The sequence below is a fragment of the Catharus ustulatus genome, chromosome Z (assembly GCF_009819885.2).
Source record: "Catharus ustulatus isolate bCatUst1 chromosome Z, bCatUst1.pri.v2, whole genome shotgun sequence".
NCBI lineage: Eukaryota > Metazoa > Chordata > Aves > Passeriformes > Turdidae > Catharus > Catharus ustulatus.
This window is the reverse complement of record NC_046262.2, coordinates 59,444,494-59,468,609: the sequence shown is the minus strand read 5'-3', so window position 1 is coordinate 59,468,609 and position 24,116 is coordinate 59,444,494. Positions and strand designations below refer to the sequence as shown.

Here is a 24,116-nt window from a genome sequence, read left to right as displayed (position 1 = left end):
CTTTGCATCTCTGGCAGCAACTACAAGAAGCATCTTGCAAACCCTAGTCCAGTCATCTCAGGGCAACCTTCTTTCACAAAGCGCCCTGAGCCCTGGCCACTTGGACAGACACTGCTCTTATTTCTGGCGCAGATATTGTCTAAAAAGCCTGATCTGACCCAGATTTTGCCATAGAAGCTCCTCTGCTTTTGTGGATATATTCCTAACCCTCAACATGTTCAGGCACCTATGGGCACCCATTTTTCCTTCAATCCTGGCTTGCAGTCCTGCTGCCAGGGGCTGGGTGTGGGTAGAAAGCCATGAAGAGCCAGGAGCCCTGTGGTCACATTCACTTTTCAGCAATTTGCTATACTTCAGTAGGATTGGGATATCTTCAGGTCCAGACAATAGGAAGCTGAAGCAGGGGGAGAGAGAAAGAGTTTCCACGGAAAAAGCTGCTCTTTTGCCTTGAGAACTCTGAGGTTTTAGAGGAGTTTGTGGCTCACAGAACGTCATGCGCTGCTGCTACATTATAGCAGGAGCCCGGAGGAGACTGAACCAGGGCAGAAGCACTGCCACAAACAACGATGACTTAGCTTTATGGATAGGAATGCTTTCTCTCCCTGAGATTTCTGATGTGTCTGAAGTTTCCCTGGAAAATGGCATGTTTTATAACTGTAGGCAATGTTATTTGCTCAGATTCCTCTGCATCCTGTTCTGAACAGAGGTCCCCAGCATGTGAGCCCTGGGCTTCAGGGAGTATGTATGTAACAAATGAGCAAAAAGTCAAACTCCAGAGAGTGCTTTATTCTTTCTGAATTGTTGCAACTGTTCTTGGTAATGTACACATGCTTTAGCAATCCACTAGAAACTAGTCGGACTCTAAGAAATAAAAACTGATCAATAAAAAGTGAAAATACTGTTCCAATTATTCCTATCTCATAATGCTGAAGCGCGCAATTTTTTTCCACAGGAATTAGCAGTGATCCCATTGAAAGTTTCATTCAAAGCATCCATTGCACTGAAAATTTCAGCACATTTCCAATCCAAAATAAATCTGTCCATTGCTACCTACACCAGACTATGCTGCATAGAGAAGTGACAGAGTGAAGAGACATCTTAAGTGTAAATTCCCAGATTTTTTTTCAAATTAAAAACACCAGAGGTACTTTCCAGGCCCAGGCTGAAGAGGAATTAGATGTTTAACTTTGCTGGGTTTGTATGACTAATCTTGCAGCCACTCAGTTGAAACTGTATGAATGCTGAGAATTAAATATATCAATGTCCGCTCATGTTAAGCATACTTATGATTTGAATCAATTCACTAAATTGAGCACATGGAACTTACATGATTTGTTCTGGAAACAGAAGTTTTCCCAGACTAAAGGATGTGAAAACTACTTCCCTATCTAATGCAATTCAGTACATCTGTGTGTGATTACATAAACATGTCTAAGACCACAGAGAACCACAGCCAAGTCTCATAGCAGTTACATTCATTAAATGTCAGACCATGTGATCTTCCCTGGACGTTCAATGTTTGCCTGATTTTAAGATTTACTGAATATTCCCTATATTTTCTATTCTGACCAAGAGTGGTTGATTGAGAATTAATGACATTATCCTTGACTAAATGACAAGTCAATGTTTCAGCGCTGAGCAAGCATGCCTGAAGTTACTAACAGAAAACAAAAGAACTGAAAAAACATTGCTGCATTAACTATATCAGTTCACTGAAAGTGGAATCAAAAATAGTTTTCTTTAAAATGTTTGCAATCATTTTACCTTCATATAATTCCACTTCATGCACAGAGCAGCCTTTTCCCATGAGCTCAGGACTGTATTTGCTGCTATTTTCCTTCAGGAGTCAGTAGGTAGAGCAATTTTTGAGCAACCACAGGGATGCTAAGCAGTGGCGATTTACAATTTGCAGGTGTAGTAGCTCTTAGCAGCAAGCACTCCAGCATGCCTGAGGTTGTAGATCACCCTTTGCTTAAAGCTTTGATTGCTTTCAAGTTAATCTTGTTTCTTATGGTGGTATGTGGGCAACTGGCTGAGGACAGGACAGGTTTTGTAGACATGTACAGGCTGTTTATGTCCCAAAAACATGAGTAAAATCTGATTTATGATGAAGCTACAGCAGATATACTGCCACAGGACTGGAATAATCAATTTTGCTTTCTGAAGACCTGCTCTCTTATCAGTGAGTCATGTGTCATCCCTTTTCTACCACCAGGGGAGGACACCAGCAGCTTGAGCACACTCTTTCAATACTGTAATTGTCCAGCCTGGATGTGGCCTGTGCATAGGTCAGAAAACTACTAAGACCTGCCACCATAATTGGTGTACATATAGATGCTAAACCATCTATTAGAGCTTGTAGCAGAACATGTTTTTTGGTCACCTCTTGCAAAGCTTGCTTTGAACAGGTAGAAGATGAAATCCAGCACTTCCCAGAGTTAATAGCCTGCTGAATACTTAACAAAATTTTTCAGCATGTTGAAGTCCAGTCTCACAGCAAAATTGCATTGCTGAGTACAAAAACAAGGTCTGTGTGGTGACAACTTCTTCCTAAAGAGAAAGCATCTCACCAGCCATGACTACAAGAGATCTGCTTTCACTGATGCCAAAAACTTTGTTAATAACCATACCTGTGGTGCAGCAGACATTGCCAGTAGCTACAGCAGACTGTGTCATCACCGTGTTGATGGTACACAAGCAAAGATCAGACTTGAGAATTGTCTCTGCTGCTTTCTGGTTCCTTTAGCAATACAAGTGCTTTAAGTGGGCTTGGTGCTTTATAAAAGCATTTTGTGTTGTTGGAGGCACTGATGGCTTGTATAGCTGTAGGTAACCTCCCCAGAAATCTCTCTTCAGGAGTTAGAAATGGTTAGCCATTTCAGCCATTGAACTCTAAGTGTTGTACCTACAGTACACGTCTTTTCACTTGATGCATGTACATGCAAAAGCGGCCTCTAGATGCTCCAGCAATCCAATAAAACCAGAGTATTTCACAGTAAAAACTTATGGGGGGGTAGGGGGTTGGGAAGAAGAAGTAATTTGAACTTGGTTTTGTACAATAAAATAATTCTTCTAATCTGGAAAACTATCTGTTATGCAACCCCGTCCCTTTCCAAGGATAAATGCTCGGTGGACCTGCAAATCGACTATTCTTATGACTGGGGCTCTCAAACGGCTCTTGTCGACGTCGGCAAGAGATTGGAAAGTTCTGGCAGCTCCAGAAACACCTGCATACCACGGCCACGCAGCCCGCGCCCCACGGCGCCGTCCCCGGGCATTCTGCGCGGCCGAGCACGGTGCGCTGGGGCAGCGAGCGGCGCAAGACGGGCACGCGTGGGGTGCGCGGGGCGGGCACACCTGGGTCCCGCCCGGCCGAGGCGCGCAGGCGGAGCGGGGGCGGAGGGAGCCCAGCCCAGCCCAGCCCAACCCAGCCCGCTCCGTCCCGTTCCGTTCCTACCCTCCCTCCCCTCCCCATCCCGCGCCGTGCCGTCCCGTCCCGTCCCGCTCCGCTGTGCTCTGTCCCTCCCCGTCCCACCCCTCATTCCTGCCTCCCTCCCTCCTTCTCTCCCCTCCTCCCTCCGTCCGTCCGTCCCTCTGTGCGCGCCGGCGGCGGCGCCGCGCTCCCTCCAGCCGCGCCCGCGCAGCCCCCGCAGGTAAGCGCAGCGCGGCGGGCCGGGGGCGGAGCGGGCCGGGGGTCCCTCCGTTCTCGCCCGCCAAAAGGTGCCCGCTTCCCAGAGCCCGAGGGCTCCGTGCCCGCGGCGCTCTTCGCCTGCTCTCCCTGGCTTTTTCTCTCGTGTTTCCGAACCTGGTCCGAGTCCCGCGGCGCGCAGCCGTGTGCGGGCGGTGCGCCTGGGTCGGGCCCGCTCTGGCCAAGGGCTCCTTCGGAATGGGCTCAGTGGGTTCGAGGCGTCGGGTCAGGCTGCTATTCCTGCTGGACTAACGTCTCCGGGGCTGGCCTGGAATAACTGATGGGCGCTTATTTGATTAAGAAACACTAACAGGACTTACTTACGGTCTGCCCTCTTTTTTTTTTTTTTTCCCTTTCTTCACTTCTTCACTCCTTCTTTCCCACCGCGCCCCCCCCCCCCCCCCCAAATCCCTCCCCCCACGAAATCTCTTTCGATTTATTTATACCAAATTAAGACAGTGGAAAAAGTCCTAGATTAAAAAAAAAAAATAGTTGCCACCTCTCCTGACTCCGGACGAATAGCCTGCTCAAGTCCGGTGGGAGCAGTGTCGGTGTATCCATGGTGTTTACAAAGGTAAAGGACAGGGAGAAGATGAATGACAAGCATAAGGGTGTGATTTATTAGAGAAAGTCCGGGAGCGGAGGGAAGAGGAGGGAAGCTGGAGGACAAAAGCCGTTAGCAAGCTGAAGTGAGAAGAGAGAGGTGGAACCAGAGGGACCAAGTTTCTTCCTCTCACTTCTTTTCCTATGTTCTTTTTAAATCGCTCCACACTGGGAACTATCCCAAAAACTGCTTATTATGGAAATATGTGAAAAGTTTTCATTATCACAAAAAAGTTGGAATGTCTAAATTTAATTCTCTTGGGGATGTCGCTGTGAAACAAGCTCACACCTTCATGATTTCAGTTGTCTGTGAATGTTAAAAGCTGCCTAAATGCCCCTCTTTTTTTTTTTTTTTCTTTTTTCTTATTCCATCCTTATTTTCTCCAGGTTTGGGTTGGTTTTCTGTGTGGCTTTTTTTTTTTTTTTTTTTTTTTTATTGTTGCTAGTTGGTTGATTTTTTTGTTTGGTTGGGGTTTTTTTTGAAGTCTCAAATAACTTGGGGGAGATACTATAGGCAACTTGTGTACTCAAAGCGTGGGGGAATTGGGGCAGCTGCAATCTTTTTACTGGTAAGAACTGCTGCAACTCTTATCTTTTCAAAGAAAGTTTTTGCGTGCTAGGTCAGGTTTGGTGTGTTGTACCATTTGGTCTAAAATGAATCACTCCCAGGTCTGGGAGTCATGTTTCAATTTGGCGGCCAGGGCTGTGTGCCATGCAGCCTGTTACTCTTGTGTGAGGATGGGCTATACTGAAGTACTAAAATAATATTTCTGGTAATTTCAGCAGTGGACTGAAGCAACAGGCTGCGTGCACAGGCGTAAGTGAAGCTCTGCCCTGCAGCTTGCTATTACTGGCTATAGGCGTGCCGCATGTCTTTCCTTAACTGATATGTGCTCAGACTTACAAAGCAACTTGATAGGCCTGTGTTTTACTGCTGTTTTTATTAAATATTAACCACACAAAATTAAACTCTGTTTTGCTCCAGAATAGATTGACGCGGTCTCTTCCTGCGCAGTTGTACATGAGCAGTGGTTGTTTTCCTTTTTGTACAGCAAATAACCAAGGAAATGTTATTTAGGAATACTGAGAAGCACTGCTGCTTGTCTTTATCACTCCCTATTACAGATTGCAGTAGTTAGACTCTTGGCTGCTATAAACCTTGTTCTGAGAACTTAGCAGTAGCAGTCCTGGTGGAAGAGGGGAAAACATTGGCTGGTGTCTGCTTTCTCTTCCTCTGCTCTTCAAAACAAATATTGAGGGTCGAAAGGTTAAACAGCTTTTGAGACGAAACACATGGAAAATGCAAAATTAAAGTAGTGCTACAATGTGTACCCAGCCTTAATATGTGAGTTCCACGTGTGAGTAACAGACAATCTTATCACTGTGAGCAAAAATACTTTATGGTCATGTGGTTTTCATCAGTAGCTCTGGAAAATTGTAACTAAAATATAATTCTTTCTCTGCTTAAAAAAAGATAAAAAATCTGTCTTTGACTTGTTCTTATAGTGTCACACAATTTAACTGCTTGGGGAATCCAGGAGAGGTTGTTCAAGAAAGTGTTTTCCTCTGCTTTGTACATACATGGGATTCACTTTGGTATCGCTATGAGCTCTTAATAACACTTTAATGGATAGTTAGCTGTTTCTCAGTGGCCTCTCCATCTTGATCTCGCTTTGTCTCATATTCAGAGGATTAAATCAAAAGGCTTGTAATTCTTCTGAGCAGTTTATTCCTTTAGGAGACCACCACCATCTTCCCTTTGAGTACCCAGCAGTTCGAGCACTCTCAGAGGTGAGCTGCCTTCTCCAGATGTCAGAAGAGCTGGCTTTGAGCACCTCTAGGTGGTGACCTGCCAGCACTTACTGAGCACTGTTGCTGTATATCTGGATTTTTTTTCATATGGGTGTAGAGGAAAATTGAGTGCAGCTCTTTTGCCATCAGGGCTGAGTGGGGAACTCTTCACAGGCTATCATGGTCTTGGTGATGCTCAAAGATATGTGGAAGAATTTGAGAGTGGGAAGAGGTACTGTGTGGCAGTTGTCCTTTACACTATTGTTTCCCTCACAAAATTGGAATTTGCTACATAAGTGCAATTTCCTCCCTTTCAGAAAGAAAAGTGGATGTAATTTAAGGGACACTTTAAATCAGCTTAAATCCATCTAAATGGGATATTTGAAGAGTGGCTGCTAGACATAATGCCAGAGAAAAGATGCATACAACTGTTTTAATGAAAGAAGGACAGAGCAATCAATGTTTGATCCCTCCAGCATCCTTAGTTAGTGGTTTAATTTTTTATACGTTGTGGATTTCACTGCTTCATCTTTCACAATGGGCTGTCTTATTTTTTCTATCAGTTTAGTAGGGTGACAAGAAAGCAAACTTTTCAGAAAATAGTGTGTCTTTTCCATATTCTCATTTTCTTTGCCTGCTTTCAATTTAGATATGGTCCTCATTTTTTGCCTTAGAAGTTTTGATAATTTGGAGGGAGAGCACTGCTCTCAAGAAATGCTTGATTGTGAGGGACTTGAGGCAGTAATGTCTTCAACTGGCAGTGGTTATGTAGCATCTGATGTGTTTTTGACTTTTACAGGTGTTGCAAGGTGATACTGTAGAGATGTGGCACTTCTCAGTAGTGCTGCATTAGGGTTGAACTTACTTCATGTTTTCCCCTCTGTGTTTTTCTTCATAGCTGAAGCAGAAGCTTAAGGCTAGATCCATGGCCCATAGACATCAATAGCAAAATCTGTATTGTCAATGAATGACTTTGGATAAGGTGCAAGCCTGATGTGTTGCTTTGACAGAAATATAAAATTATTCCCAGGGCAGAAGAAAGTTCTCTCAAGGAAATGAGAGCTGCTGTTCTACTTACATGTAGGGAACTTGAATTTTGGTTTTCTTCATTTATATTTCAAGCTTAGTTTCTTTTAAACATGTAGATGCATTGCCTGTGCATTCATGCACTTTCATTGATGTACTGGTACATATGACATTGAACATCTGAATGTCTGGTGCCTTGCTTCAGTTTTTGTTAAAAGTAGAGGAGAATTCTGAGAAGTGCCTGTCTTTGTGTACTCAGACCTCTTCTTCTCTCCTCCATTGGTGTTTCTTGATTGCCTGACACTCTTTCCATATCCCATAACAGCACACCTGGCTTGCAAAATCTTGGTAATTGTTTGTCTGAAAGTTGCACTCTAGGATCAATTTTCATATTTTCATTTTTTAATGAATCTGGTGTCTTTAATTGTTGAAAGTACTGTTTCTATTTGTGCAACATTGAGCACCAGAAAAGAAAAGAACTTATGTGCTGGTTCTCTTTTAGATAGTATATATGTATTCCCATCTCACATGGCAGCTCCATGACCATGGCATTTCTCTTGCAAGCTCTTCACAAAGAAATGGTTCTGTATTTCTCCACAGAGAAACAGTAGCCTTGCTTGGATTAGTGCAAAGTGTCCAGAATTTCCTGATAGGCACAGCCTGGAATAGTTTGTTGATCATGTTTTTTCAGTCCTGTACCTATTTCCTACTGGATCTGGCTCCTTCTTCACGCATATACTGTAGGCAGTTAGGTTAGTGCGCGAAAAGAAGAGAGCACTGGTACATTTACCCCAGAAGTAAATAAGTATTTCTTCTTAAAAACAAAGTGAATCTTCTCCCTTTGGTTCTGGCAGGCAAAAACAGACACAGACTTGAGGGGCTGCTGTGGTTCAAGGAGTCTGGGTAAGGCGTGCCTGCCCCTGCCAGCAGCACAGCTGGAGAGGGGGAACCACATCCCTCCTCCTCAAGCCACTCCCAGGATAAATAGCCTGGACAGGGCTCTGTCCTGGGGTGTGTGCAGAGTGTTTTGCTTTCCAAGTGCCTTGAAGATTTGTGATGGTGGACTTTGTAATGGATAATAGCCTGGCTGCTGGTCATGCTGAGGAAAGAGAAGCAAAGTGATGTGCCTTGCTGTTTCCCACTCCTACATTGCAACGTGGTCTGCTGCTGAAATGATGGTAGATGGTGTGGATCAGTGGCACAAGAAATGCAGTTGCAAAAGTGAGGAGGCTGGATCTCTTTTAAAAGGAAACATATTTTGTGAGTACAGATACTGTATTGCTGAGAACCATATGCAGAGTTTTGTGCCAAATGAATTATCTTTATCTGAGATTTCTTTAACTTGAGAAGCATTGGAACTGCTATTTTTTTTTTCTTTTGTCTTCCATGTGATATACTCGAAATAAATTTGGAGGTGTTCTCATTTTCTTTTCAAAAATACAGAAGTGATAAATATGGCAGCCCAATCTATCTTTCTGGTTTTGCTTCTGACTGTGACTAAGATACAAACACCTCCTGAAGTGGATTTTTGAAACTGCTGAAAAAAATGACTGTGAATTTGATAGTCATATATGATAATCCTCTGTTCAGTGTAGGCCTCATGTCACCATATTTCAGACCATTCTGGCTTTTCTGTATTTACATGCCACAGTGACCTTTGGAGCAGAATGGATTTCACAGGCACTTTCTGCAGTACATCCATTTCTTTGCCTGCTAGAAAATGTATTGCATGCTGCAGTGCTTGCAGGAGCAAGCCTGAAAGCATTGGATTGACATCAAAGGCAAGATCTTTCTGCACAGAATGCTGGAGATTGTAAGAGTGGTAAAAATCTGGCAAAGGAAATGCATACTGTTTTTCATTGCAAGCCCCTTTCCCTCCCTCCTCCCTGTCTTTTTAGGGTGTGTGTGGCAGATATGAAATGGCGCTGGTACATTATTTATGGGAGCAGAAGTTTTTCTTAGAAGTTCTTTTGCCATTTGAGGATGATTGTTTTCACCCTGGGTGGAAAGATATAGCTATAGTTGTATCCATATTTGTATTAAGAAGAAGTTGGATACAGCTATAAATGTTGGATGAGTATTGAATGTTTACAGCATCGGGAAATTTGTATCTTCTTTGAGTAAGTGGGTGATTACTTAATAGCAGTGGGCTGACTGTGAGCTCTGGCAAAGATTTACTGGAATCCAAGCAGTCAAGAGAGATGCTGTACAGGTCACACCTGTTTTTAAGGTGGTTATACTTCAGGTTGGTTTATAGGAAAGGAGAAAGAATGAAAAACTCTCAAGCTTTCATAGCTACATAACTTTCAAGTGTGGCAAGTGTTTTGTCTGCTCTGAAGGGGTTTTGGTAAAGGGTCTGTAGCTGCTGGTTTTCACGAAATGTTTAGTCTTTGGTAGTGCAGTCTGTTTTCGTCCTGTTGTGGTTGTCAGATCTGCTGGACAATGTCCTGAAGCCTTGAGCTGCCTTGAGTATCAGAGTAAGGGAGCTGGCGTGGCCTTGCATAACTGCAATGTGTGAAGGGCAGGATGTGGGTGTCCACAGCCAGGGTGTTTGTGCAGAAGAAAGCTCAAGTTTGCTGCTCAATTCTGAATCAGCTTTGCTGGCGTCAAGTGAGGTGGAAGGGCTGAAGGAGGGGTGGAAGGCTCTGGGGATGCCACCAGTGCAATAGTCACCCTCCTTCAGCTCACAGCATAGAAACCCAGCGGATGGTGAGCACCCCTACCCTCCTGCTGCTTTCAATCAAGGAGAAGCAAATTGTCAGGGTGGCACCAGCTGTTGGATGGCTGGCAGCAGGAGACCTCAGTGGATGACTGCAGGTTGGTACCTCAAGCAAAGGCAGTGTCAGAAGGTCACCTTGCCCCTAGGCGTTGCCTTGCACTGGGAGGGACTGTGGTCGTCGTTGTTGTGGTCAAATTTGTTTGGTTTTTGTGCCTGCATTAGGTGCTCACAGACTCTCTTGGTGGGATTAAGGTTTTTGGGTTTTTTTGTGTGCTTTCTGTGTTTTTACAATCTCTTACTGCAACAGTGGTGTCACTTCTTGAGCTTTCAAGGTTTCATGGTTGTGTTACTAACTATTTTTGCAGCTACTTGTAACCAAATATGAAGTAGCAAAGGGTAGCAGTGTGAATGTGTGCTTGATGTTCTCTCTGGACACTTCTGAGCCCTTTCATTGATACTCCAGCTAATAGATGTAAATTGTGCACTTTTGTACGTAACTGAGTTGTTGTTTCAGTGCCTGTTGTGACAGGTGTGTTTTCAGTGATTGTCTGTAGAAACTGGATCAGTAGTTCTACACGGTATGTACATTCGTCTTATGAATTTCAGTGGAAAGGGTTTCCTGTAGTAGCGAAGCTGTAATCTAGGATGTAAAGGGGAAATTTGGCTACCTTGCCTAAGACTGTCCTTATAGGAGTAAATTTCGTAGTACATTTCTGTAGTTGCATGCTAACTGTGAATATATAAAACTAATTATTGAAGTAAAAAAGCATCTGGGAAATTGGTAGGGGAATGTTAGGTAGAGAGGCATAGATTCAGACTGGTGATGATAAGCTTGTCAATCCTAAAGGAGAGTAAAGCACTGTATTAATACTGTGTTGAGTGTCGCTGACTATTGCACTTGGGAGGTGTCTTTGCAAATGTGTACATACTCCTGCTAAAATGTTGTGTGTTATATAGGGAAATAATCAGTACAGGAGAATAACTTGAACATTCCCTGCATCCATCCGAGAATCTCTCCAGGCATTTTTGTCTAGTCAGGATGAGGCAGCCAGCTAGTAAGAGCATGTTGTCCTATATGCCACAATAACACTGGGATGTACTAGGATCGGTGTTTGAGTGTATGTTAACCATCCACATAAACATTAGATTGGGTTGAGGAGCAAAGTCTTTCAGTGAAGAATTCGTTGGGATTTTCAGACGTTTCTATCCACGTTTCCCCGTTTGTTGCTACATTCCCACAGACACAAGTCCAGTGCATCAATAGGTCATTGCCCCTTCATTCCTCTTGTCAAGAAATGAAATTCACCAATTTTTTTCCTGAGATATGGCAGCGGGGCAAACAACTTCAGGGAAATGGATGTGTGGATAGCTACCCAGCATTCAAGGAGTATCATCTTGAATGTGACTTGTACTTGAAAGATACCATTATAAATTTATATCAAATTTGTCTTTCTATCTTTCCTTTTCCTTACTGTCCCTCCCAAAATGTGTCATACATGGAGAGCAATTCTGTGGAAATGAGCCAGGTATCATTGACCTGCCCTGGACATGGTTTCTGCTCATGGCTTTGAGAGCTGTCCCATTGTAGCTAGCAACATAATCAGGATAGTTTTGTTGCTTTTGATGGAACTACTGAAAACTTTACCTCAGAGCAGTATATTTCCGTGTATTTCCCTGTATATTTCCCTGTTTGTTTTGCAAACAAAAGAAGACTTTTCTGAATTTAGTGTTTGTTCCCCTAGTCTTTTAGCTTCTTATTTACAGTAGTTACAGTATTTTATTTCAAAAGCCCATGCTAGTTGAACTGGAAAGTGAGTGAGACTTCAGGGTATTGCTATAATCAGAACAATCCTGGTATTTAGTGAATAGACTAAAAATAGCTCTCCAGAACAATTCAATTTTGCACACAGCTGATAGGAATAGTATAGGTTAATGCCTTCTTCTCCAAGAAGTCCACTGTGTTTCTGTTTTCCTGCCTTGGATTGCTTAAGTTTCACATGCAAAAGCATCCTAGGAAGTTCAGCCTAGAGGAAAAAATTCAGGGGGAGATGTGCAAGCTGATGAAAATCTGATTACAGGAAGGAATTACATGATTGTAGAAAACATAAATACCTTAAAAATAATATGGCTGAGCAATTATGGTATGATCATGCATATTTCCATCCCCAGCATCTCTTCCACAAAGTTTCTTGCAACCAGTTGCCCAGATTTTTATGACAAAGCTTTGTTTGAGGGACTTGCATACAACTTTTTCAGTTCTTCTTTCTAAATTGTTCCTCATATCCTCTGAAGACTCTCTAAGGGTATCTTTGGTATAATTTTTGTGTGTAAACAGTTACTTTTTCTCTCAGAAGTGTGACGCAAAAGTGCAGGAACAGCTTTGGCAAAGGAGCCACACCCTGCTGCTTCATGCTTCGTGTGAGAAAGGTGCAGAGAGGGAGGAAATACTGACTTTTCTTGGAGCTCCCAAGATGAGGTGACACTTCTTGGCTGGTAGGAGACCCAAATGTGCACTCGCCATGCATCTGCCTCCTGCAATTGGGCCAGAAATCATTCTGTGCTGTGTATATCCTCTTGTGGTTTGATTAACTTTCCTCCCAAGACCCTGCAAGTGTCACCTCCTGCTTGTATGACCTGTGTCTCCACTAGAGGGAGGTACCAGTATTGCTGCAGTGGCAAACTTTTGAGGATTTAGTAAGTTATGGTGCTTTCCTCTTCCCTCTCACCTGGCAGTGTTGCCCATTGGGTTAAGTGGAGTATTCTTGGAAGAAGGCTGCTGCAAGACTGAAGGCAGCAGCTGCCCAAGTAGGGCAGCTGCCTTTTGGGTTTCTCCAAAACACTCTCAGTTCTGCCAGCATGCAATAGGACATTTCTGTGTAGAATCATGGAATGATTTGGGTTGGAAGGGACCTCAAGGATCAGCTGGATCCCAAGCCCCTGCCACAGACAGGAACACTTTCCACTAGTCCAGGCTACACAAAGTACTGTGCAACATAACCTCAAACAGTTCCAGGGATTGACGTATCCACAGCTTCTCTGGGCAACCTATTCCAGCATCTCATTGCTCTCACAGTAAATAATTTATTTCTAATATTAATTGATATATGTCCTCTTTCTGAGTCACTTATACCCTGTCCTATCACTACATACCCTTGTCCCTTTCCAGCTTTTTTAGTAAGCCCTATTTAGGTACGGGGAGGTGCTGTAAGGCCTTCCTAGAACCTTGACTTTTCCAGGCTGAACACCCACACTCTCTCATCCTGTCTTCAAAAGAGTGGTGCTTCAGCCTGCTGATCATTTCTATGGCCATCTCTACCCTCACTCTTTCTTCTGTTCAGAGGCCCAGAGCTGGATGCAGTAGTCCAGGTGGGAATTCCCGAGTGTGGAGTAGAGGGGGAGTATAAGGTTGGCTGACCGAAGAGAGGCTGCTCAGTAGCAGGAGGCTGAAAATCGGACCAGCATGCCTAAGTGGGCTGTGTCAGGGATACACAGGGTAGCTGTGCATGGGCCTCTAGCTTTGGTGCCATGGACACAGCTGGTGTGTGCAATTGTGGGATGCCTAAAAAATCTGGTTTGTGGGTGGATTTCGGTACGTTCTCCTTTTGTGGCCTGGATCCCTTGAACTTCTTAGTTTATTTGTGCGGTCACAAAAAAAGTCTTAGTGGTTCCCAAGTAATGCTTTATGGCTTATGCCTTTGTTCAAAACTGTCTGAAGGAGGCTTTGAAGTGTGTCTGTGTTTAAAGTTTGTACCCATGCTAATGTGCACCAAGTTCCAACGGAAAAGCTGGAGGCAAACTGCTAGTTAGTTTTTATTTTCTTTTTTCTTTAAGCATAATCCATTGATATTCAGTTGTACTTCTGTCCAACAGGATTTATTTTTTTGCCTTTTTACTCTTTAAAAGAGGTGCAAAAGGAATTTATCAAAAAAATGGTGAGACAGGCTAGATAGTGCTTGGACACTAACCTTTCTATCATCTTATGTTTTAGAAGATAGGGTTTTTTTGTTTTATTCCATTTTAACATCAACACCATTCTGCTTCCTGGCTTTCTGTTTTCATTTGAATTTGCAGCATCTCCCAAATACTGATTGAAATATTTGTTGTTTCTGTTGGATGTTGTATATATTGAGGACCTCGTCAGAGAAGCTGAATAATCACTGAAGTATGGTGCAAATTTACAACACTCTACTTAATTCATGTGACCTCTTGTATGCACTAAGAGCCTGTCTGCTAAACACAACTCAGAGTTAATCCAAGTCAATTCTTAAAGTGAATTAGTCAAGCTGTGAGCTAATCCTCTGTATTTACCTGCTTGTTCAGATAGGCAGCAGCCTAAGTTGCTTTAAACTTCACTTGATAATTGAAAGGGGAAGGGTCAGAGGGAAAGGTGATGAAGTCCTGGTGTTTTCTTCATATCTCTTCCCTCAGGGCATATTTCAGTAGTGCTTTGCATTTATAAATCTTGAATTCATAGAAGGATCAGCATAAGATACCAAGGCCAAAACCCAGTACTCTGCTGCAGTTCATTACTAAGCATCCCTGACAGCTGCTGCTGCTCATCCATAAAAACTCTTCCACGAAATATCCTACCAGTTGAGTTGGCATGCTGTAGACAGCAAGGAGCATGATGCAGACTGATAGGATTAAGAAGACCTGCCGACTTCTGCCAAGAAACTAGTAACCAGCCCCAATTTTACAGCAGGGATTCAGAATTTCTGGGTGTATTGTTCTGAGCACATCAGACACTTGCAATATTGGACAAGAAGTAATTCCCTTTCATTTGTCAACATCAAGATTTTTGTTGTCTTCAACTACTGGGTTTGCTCCCCCTTCATTTTGACAACATCAAAGGTAAGATCTTATTTCTGGGTCACTGCTGTCCATCAGATAAGTTTGTTTGTGGCCTTGGGAAAGAGCAGAGACATGAGAATAGGGAATTTAAATCCTGTCTTTAAGATAACTCCTTCTTCTTGTTAATTCTAAGTTCTTTCAAACTTAATTCAGGGAAACTTTGCAAAAAACAGCACTGCAGAAAGTGTCTGAGAACAGTCAGTTGAACCAATGCAGATGTTGCATAAATATTTCTGAAGGGGCATGACTGTTATTTCTGGTTTGAGGGGTTGATTAATTGTTCTTGTGTCTGCATTGGTGGTGGCCTGAACCATGTTAAGCTTTTGCCTTACAGTCTTCAATATATTTTCAGGAGTGGGGAGAATAGTTGGCAAATTTATTTTTCAGATAAATAAATTAAACTCCTGTTTGTATACCATTGGTTATGGTATATGTAGATCTATACTGAGGTGGTACCTTTGTAATTTGGGATTTGGGGTTTGGCGTGCTTAATTGTGAACTTCCTTGACTTCAGCATTTCCGGATTATTGCATTTTGTGGTAGTTTATTCTGCCTGAAGATTGAACATCTGTTTTTTGGATGTAGGGTAAAAAGGAAGTATTCATTTTAAGGCTGGCCCCCCTCAAAGCTGCTTAGAGAATTGTGACATTTTGTTATCATACAGATTTTTTTATTTTTTTTTTTTATCTAGCAAAAGGATATTGTCCGAATGTTTAAATGCAAACTTGTTTCAGAAGAGTGCCAGCCGATTTCTTTTAAAACAAAAGGTGGAGTGTATAAATGGAGTCTTTGTTGCTGATCCATGGCAGTGTATAATTGTATAACTTTGTTATTTCTTCCTGGAAACAAACACTAAAATTCTTTTTGTTAGTTATTGAGAAGATTAAGTTCTTGTTGCCTTTTCTGCTGAGAAGTGATAGTCAAAGGAAAGCATCCTGATTTCTGATATAGGGATGTATACCATAATCATATAATGGCTTGGAAAGGACCTTAAATATTATCTAGTTCCATGCCCTCTGCCATGGACAGGGGCAATTTGCTTAGATTGGTTGTTCAAAGCCCCATCCAACCTGACCTTAAACACTTCCAGAGATAGGGCATCCACACCTTCCCTGAGCAACCTGTGCCGGTGTCTTACCACCCTCACAGTAAAGAATTTCTTCCTAAAATATGATCTTAATCTACTTTCTTTCAGTTTGAATCCATTCCCCCTTGTCCTGTCTCTACATGCTCTCTATCTTTCTTGAAGGCTCCCTTCAGGTCATGGTAGGCTGCAGTTGGGTCACCCTGCAGCCTCTTCTTTTCCAGTTCCCAATTCCCTCAGCCTTTTCCTGCAGGAGAGATGCCTCATCCCTCTAAATATTTCTGTGGCTTCCTCTGGACTCAGTCTAACAGATCCATGTCCTTCCTGCGCTGGGACCTGAGAGCTGGATGCAGGGTTCCAGGTGGGGCAGAATGCCCTTCCTCCCCTCCTGCCCACGCTGCTTTGGATGCAGCCCAGGACACGTTTGGCTTTCTGGGCTGGGAGTGCTCATGGCTGGGTCATGTCCAGCCTCTCACCCCCAGCACCCCCAGCCTTCCAGCAGGGCTGCTCTGATCTGTTCATCCCCCAGCCTGTGTTGATACTGGGAGTGCCCTGACCCACATGCAGCACCTTCAACGTGGTCATGTTAAACCTCATGAGATTCCTATGGGGCCACTTCTCAAACTTGTTGAGTTCCCTCTGGATGGCATCCTGACCTTCAGGTGTGTCAACAGCACCACTGAACTTGGTGTCATCTGCAAACTTGCAGAGGGTGCACTCTATACCTGTGTCTGTGTCATTTTGACCCACTGTTTTCTTCTTTAATGATATTGATTAGTAAGTAAAATAGTAATGAGAATGCATTTGGAGCTAAATACTATCCACTACCCTTGCAATTCCAGTGTTCAGAGTAATTTTAATGAGCAGCTCCTTGCTCTGTCACTCCTTTTCTCTCTCTCCCTTGTATTTTTTTTTCCTATTTACAAAGAAAAATAAAACAAACAGAAGAGGACAAAAGCAGGCACCAAAGTTGCTTCTTTTATACGCACATGCACACAATGCTGGCAAAGTTAATAGTGTGTCTTAAATTGTGAGCTATCCATGTTTAGTTTGAACTTTTCTGCCTCCTAGTTAATGACTTCAAATTTCATGTTTGTCAGTAGAAATAAACAATTTTAAAAGAGTTTCAGAAACTGTTTTGAAATTACTTCTTTTAGAGGTATTTGGTACTATAGTGTATGCTTTGAAAATGCAGTCATTTGACAGCAGCTTCATTGTGGTTGTGCTATGAGAGACCATCCATATTGTAGTGATTTGTTTACGTAAGCCTTAGCAGATTGTCATTATTCTCCTGGAAAATAGCTGTCTGGCTGTATTTTTCTTCTTTATTTTCTTGTGATTCTGGAAGTTTAAAGTAATAAGAATGTTGTAATTAGATGATTGCATGAATTATTATTCTGGAATATCCCTAGTTGTTGTTGCTTTTACTTGAGATGGAAACATTAAAAATTAGCTGTTAGGGATATCTTACTGTCCCAGTACTTACCAACTAAGAAGAAAAAAACCATTGTGGAGCTGCTGCTGCAGTTGTTTCTTGAAGATGGTGCTGTGGGTAGCAGAGATGTTTTAGAGCAGTTTTTGTGTGTCTGTTATCTATGTTTAGTGTGATTATTTTACACTGACCTGTTCATTGTGTTCATTGAAGAATTTCCTAATACATCCCAAGGGATGTGCATCTATCAGCCAGCATCCCTTGCATTAAAGCAGATGCTCACTCTTTTGCCCCAGTGAGTGGGAAGAGGTTCTCCAGCCTTAATGAGTGGCAAAGGAATGATCATCTCTAAGCAAATCCTAACAAGTAAGCACTTATGGAAGTCATTAGGAGAAGCTAGATAATGACTGGAACAATTCTAGAGGTACTGGATAGTAATGACAAAAGTGATGTGTTGGCTTTAAAGGGCAAACTGAAGGAAAATGAGAAAACTGAGGAATCCATGCAGAACTTTTTTTTAGTTTTCAGACAAAGCTCATCTTTTCAGAGAAGCAGAAGGCTTTGAGAGAAGATGAGGTATCATTCTGGGCTTAAAAAACCAGCAACAAATGCTCCCCAGGAGATGGGTGTGGAATAGATACAATATGAAAATAATCAGGAAAGGAGGTTTAGCAAGTGAGAGAATTGCACAGGATGGTGCAAACTGACCTAGGTCAGGGAAGTATGGAAAGGATTCTTGAAAAGGACAACTGCATGAAATAAGTGGAAGTTTTGTCTGACTGCAAATGAGATTAAGTGCCTCAATATGTAGTGGAGAAAGAGGTATCCTGTGTTTAGCAAGAAAAAGAAGTATGATTCAGTTTTGGAGAGCACAGTCATGACAGTTTTAGCAAAAAAAAAAAAAAGTTGAGATGTTAATAGAAAATTAGGAGTGTGTCTCTTTTTTTCTCATGTATTTTGGTAAATTTCTTTCATCAGTATGTTGAGAAACCTGAGGTGCTGCTGCAACCCCCATGGATTAGCCTGCTGCTGATGTGAGTCCAGTTTGTATCATAACTAGTATGACTTAGGGTGAATGTGTTATGATTTTACATGTTACAATGCCAAATCCTATATGTTTGTCCTTTCACAGTATGCTTTCTGTCACTTAATAAAATGTGACATTTTCTTCTCCCTCCAAGAACGCCAAAATAACAAATGCACAACTCCAGGACAAAAACAATTCCTGAAAGAATGAACAGATTGTAATTTCAGGACCGATCTACTCACTTAAGATCATCTGGAGGTTCTTTCTGGGGCTGAACCTCAGAACAGGTAAAGCAGAAAGGTAGACATGTATAGTTGTATTACAGACTCTTGAACTGTCTGTCCTTTGGTGGAACCCAGTGCATGACTATGGTCAGTCTGCTTTTGTCATTCTCAGAAGGGGCAACTAGAGGCAAATTAGAATGGCATATGGAAAAGTCTTCCCTGCAAGATAAAGGCTTGAGGATATTATTCTATCTACTGTTTTGTTTGGTTGATTTCATTGAAAATCTGTGAAGAGACATTTTTATCCTTATGTACATTCAGATTGCTCTTCTGTTTTTATTTGGGGGTGTCGGCAGGGTCTCCTCTAACCTTGGCTTGGTGAGGTCACTGTGAAGGTATCTTTGCTGAACCAAGTTCTTTTGTGACAGCAGATGATTTCTCTGAGGGAGTCCAACTGCATGATGATACTATTTTATTGCGGTAAATTAATTCAGTGCATGATAAATTATTAAGGTGACAGATCACTCCCTAATCTTACTGTGGGGAAAGAGGACAGTTTCACACAACACTCCCTCTGCGGAGTTCATGAAACTTTTAGCTTGGTTAAGGAGGCTCCACCTGGGCCATCTTTGCTGAACTTGCAGGCTGTATTCTGCTATGGGAAACCTTAGCAGCAATTTTGTAGTACTTGTATTATTGAGGCTAGAACAATGATCTTCCCCACATTAGCCACAGAGCTTCTATTCAAAAAGGTTTGACTGACGTAATTTTTTTTCTTGAAGAACAGACTGCACTGTGAATGCAAATAAATGACTTAGATTTGAGATCTTCTGTGGGACCTTGTGTTGTGGAAGAGTCCTACTGAATCTAAGAGCAGTTTTTACAATCTGTATAGAAATAAATTTCTAGCCTCAGATCACTACTGAGATCTTAATCTTTTTTCCTTACCTAAGAAAGGCTAACAGCTGTATTTTGAAAGTAAAGACTGAGGTAATGGAAACTGGAAGTCTCTTTTAGCGTTTAAAAAGTCTAAAAGTCTTTGAGGTGTACAGGTATGATTTGGAGGAAGGCAGAAGGGAAGATAGGAAACGTGAATTTCTTTCTTTCTTTCTTTCTTTTGTGGTTAGTAATACACTTCGGGACTTCTGCATTTCAGTTTGATCTTTAAGTGAGGTCTCATGTTTGTTCTGTTTGGTTTGGTTCTGGGTTTTTTGTCGGATTTTTCAGGTACCTGGGTGTCTTGAAGTTGCATTTTCCAAGGTGTTGTCTCTTATTTTGTTTTGGTTTGTTTAAATGAAAGCTGAGTGCTCTATTTGTTTAAATAAACAGCTGATGCCATTTAAGTAAAGCAATCTTCAAGCTGATGCACAGCTAAACATGCTGCTGTCTTGCTTTCAATGATGTTTGTGGCTAAAGAGGTGGTGGCACTTAATATTAAGCTGGATGTGTGCTTTGACTGACAGATTGCAATCCAAGCAGACATCATACCAACACAAAAATAGATGTATTACTTTCATTGAATCATAGCAATAAAATCCTTGACCCTTTGTTATGTCTTTGTAACACTGAATCGCTTCCAAGAAAATTGTTTAGGGCACAGTCATTCTGAAGGGACAGCAGTGGTGTAGGCACTACCTGTTTTGACATGTTCAGTGGTCGGGTTTGATCTGTAATTGGGAGAGTGTTTTTGTCCTGTTTTTCTGGTTGTCAAAATCCTGAGTGCTCAGATTGCTGAAAACAAAACAAAAATCCTACAAAAACACACACATACAAAAACAAACACAAACAAAAAAACTCCACACCAAAAAAAAACACCCAACCAAACTGAAATAAAACCCATACCAAACCCTGAAAAATTCCAGAAAACAGATTATGTGCATGGAATAAAAGGAGGCTGGTCTCTAATGACCAGGATACTGCCATTTTTGTGATATGATCTGCTGAGCTGTCCATGCCCTTTTACCCTGGTCTCCCTTGAGATTTTGAGGTGGGTCAGGCAGCCTGCTGGAGATCAAATGGTGGGTGGTGATGTGGCTTGCTGTCCAGTGCTCCTGCAGGAGGCTGTTCTCGTGTCCTCTCTCAGTGCCTAGGCAGGAGGCTGTCTCAGCTGGCCTCACTGACAGCCCTGCTGTGATCCATCCCCATCACACAGGACATCTTGTGAATGCAGTTCTGGTAGTGCTTCTGCAGATCTGCTACAAAATTTTGTTCTGCTACATAAAGCCAAAGAGTGAGATCATGAGAGAAGGTTTAGTACCAACCAGTTCTGGGGTTTGGGCCAACCGACTCAACTATCCATTGTAGTTTCCAGTTTATTTATTATTGATGTCATTTTTTGATGACAGTGAAACATTTAAAACACTATGTTACTCTTGTTGCCGGTCTCCTTCCCTCTCCCTCCCTCCTGAGTTTTAATCATGTTTTTTTAAACCAGTTTCTGTGTTGTTCATCTATTGTGTCAGGTTGGAAAATGATCCTTTTTAATAATTGCTCTGGATGTGTTTGTGCTCAAACAGTGCAATGCTTCATCAACAGCAGGAGTTCTGTGAGCAGAGTGGTCTGGATAGAAATTAATGCTGTAGGATTAATGTTTTCAGGCTGTAGAAGAAAATCCTGATATCTTAAACAATATCTGCAAGGAATTGGCATTTAATGTCAAAGCGAATTAAGTATTGACAACTGCAAAGAAATTACTAGGTCCATAGGGGATTCCTCCTCAGGATCAGGGATTTGATGGAAGAATGTTTCTAGATATAAATGTATTTCCAGTTGTGGTTTGGAAAAATATACACCGTGTGTTTTGGGTATGAGGTATTATTTATATAAGCATATTTTATTCTGTATAGTTATTGCCTGTCTTTGGTGCATATGTAAGAGCTTTTGCTCCTATACAGCATGCTAGTCCAACACCAGCATGAAAAGTTAACATTGTTTCCTGTGAGGATTTGTTTCTTCTGCAGAAGTGAACGAATAAGTTCAGTTTTGTTGTGCCTCCAATCTGTCTTTGATCTTTATTCTTAAACTTAAAAATCTGGACAATTTCTTCGGGCTGGTTATAACTTCTGTTAATTTTGTAACTTTTACCACTCAATACTGGGAAAGACAGAGTCAGATATGGTTCACTCTGGGCTTTGGTTTTGTTCTGTTTTTATTTCAGTATTTGCAAGGTACAGGTTTCTTATTGTTGTGTCTTAACCTTTTCATATGTTAGTAAATTCCGTTCTATTTTTCTAGCCAGTGAAGTTAGACCCACAGAAATGTCTGACTTTACTGACAGGGACTGTTTCCAGGGGGCTTGGTAGTGCAGCCAGCACAGGAAATGTGGTGCGCTTGCCCCTTGTTTTTGGCACTCCCCTTCCAGACTTCCACGACCCCTCAGTAATACTTCACGAATCCATTTTCACAGTGGATTTATTAATTCTTATGAAGATCTTCCAAATGGGTGAGAAGCTATAGCTCTGTAATTTTTTCAAGCAGTCTGGCCAGTGTTTAGAAACAGAAGGAAGTCATGGGGGTGGGCATATTTGTAGAACTGGTGTTCACTAGGACAATGGAGGTGTTGCATGTGCTGTAAGAACAGTTGTAACTTGTGCATTTTATTGGTAGTTGATAGTGAAGCACTGAGAGGTTCCAAGTCAGAACTACAGTTTAGGAGGAAAATTGAAATAGAGGCAGAAAACACTGGCTTTCACTGTCAGTCAGAATACAACCTGACAGCTTGTTGGTCAGGGTGGTGATAGCAGTCCAGTTAAATGGTGGATGTGGTTCTATTCAAGCGGTGATCCTGTAGTAAAGTGTGGTCCTTCTCCAGTGGTGTTTGTCAAGCTCTTGTCACTTGGGAATCCAGTGGTAGATGCTCTTGTGTTCCAAACCTCATATTATATCCAGGCAGGAGTGCTTTGTTCCTCTCCCTGGGAAGAGCATCTCACAATGGGATGATGTAATTTTATGAGTCATGCAGCAAGACCTTGATGACCCATTAACAGAAGATATCCCTTGGAAGGAGTCATCAGGGATGTGTCATGGAAGAGATAAAGAGTGCTACCGCACCTGGTTTTAACAGTTTATGAAAATAGAGTACATACTAAATAGAATACATACTGTTGGTTACATCTTATATTGTAACTTAAGACAGTAGTTTTTCTAAAGGTGTGCTGATTAGTTGCAGTCACCACTATAGAACGTGTTTAATCAATGCCATATTCTAGATTTTTTCAGTACTTAATGCCATGGTAATAGAGCCAGGCTGATACAACCAACCTACAGAATTTGCTCTGTAAAGTATCTGTATTCAAACACACCCTATCAGGAAAGTTTGACTGGCACCATTAATTTTGTGCTAGCTTCCAAACTGTTAGTACATCTGCTGAGACAAGAGGAATGGTAGTTTCTTTGCTGAGACATCAGAAATTTGATGGGGAGATAGTAGGGAGTCTCATTAAATGGAAAAAAATTGCTCATTGTTGTTCAGAAGAACTTTAGGGCAAGTGTACAACAATGGGCTGCACCAGCTGTCTGGAAATCTCCGCTTTTATTTCTTTTCTGCTTCTTCTTCCCAGTACTGAATCACAGCTATTGCCTTCTAGTAGCTCTTTTAAGTACTGAACAGAGTGCAGGGGGTTGTCTTCGTTTGCATATACAACATCCCATGGAACAGAGAGAGGGCAGAATTAGGAGGAAACTGTAAAGATCATAACCACTTCCACTGAGGAATACACTAAGTGCAGGTAGCTCAGCTTGCAACCTGCACACTGAGATACCTGCATTAAATATATTCCTCAAAACAACTTAAATTATCTTGGCTTGTCCTTTTTCCTTGGTGGCATCCCAGTTTTTGGTGAAGTAAGATCAAGGGACCTACAGTTGTGTCCCCACCAGCCAGCAAGAAGGAAACACAGACTTTCTTAGGCCTTGTGGTTTTTTGGAGGATCTATATTCCAGAGTAGAGTCAGATTGTAAGCCCCCTCTATCAGGTGACATGGAAGAAGAATGATTTCAAGTGGGATCCTGAACAACAAGCAACTTTTGGACAAATTAAACAGTAGATTGTTCATGCAGTAGGCCCTTGGACCAGTCAGGATGAGATATGAAGTAAAAGATGTGCTCTACACCACAGTCAGGGAGAATGGACCTTCCTGGAGTCTCTTGCAAGTACTGGGAGAGACTCAAGGACACCCCCTGAAGTCAGCGATACAAAGGATCCAAGGCATCCTACACTTGGCTGAAGAAGCATATCTGGCAGCTTATGAAGGGGATCAATCTGCTTCAGAAATCATTGGCACTCAAGTATAGCTCCTCCTGGCACCCTGGCTGCCCAGAGCTGGGCTGGATATTCAAAGGGAAAGTCTCTTCCACACTTAATGTGGCTGATGCTACATGGAGTAAATGGGTTGCACTTGATCACACAGCAAGCTCAAACAGAAAATCCAAACCACCAGAAGTCATCATGGACTAGTACAAAAGCAAAAATTCCAGATTATCATCAGAAGAGGTGGAGGAGGTAGAGGTGACATGTGCTGAGAAGACCTTATCATGCAATCAGCTACCTGAAAATGAGAAGCTAGATTCTCTTTACTGATAGTTTGTGCCATATCTTAGGGATATATCAATAATGAAAAGCTGTTGTATGGAGTCCTATATGGCAAGGTATGAAGCTTGATGGATCAAGTCA

The 24,116-nt window shown here is 42.1% G+C and overlaps 1 protein-coding gene across 3 annotated transcripts in view; it reads left to right on the top strand.

Annotated features, from left to right (window-relative positions):
• Positions 1–3,580: 3,580 nt before the first annotated feature.
• Positions 3,581–24,116, top strand: part of LPAR1 (lysophosphatidic acid receptor 1) — a 70,368-nt gene continuing 49,832 nt past the window's right edge. Inside the window, exon 1 of one of the 3 annotated variants that reach the window (XM_033084965.1) lies at positions 3,581–3,653. The gene's annotated coding sequence lies outside the window, so the exon portion shown is untranslated. Of the gene's footprint in view, positions 3,654–8,125; positions 8,369–9,784; positions 9,926–24,116 lie in introns of those variants that run through there. The other 2 variants (XM_033084966.2, XM_033084967.2) reach the window with 2 other exon arrangements.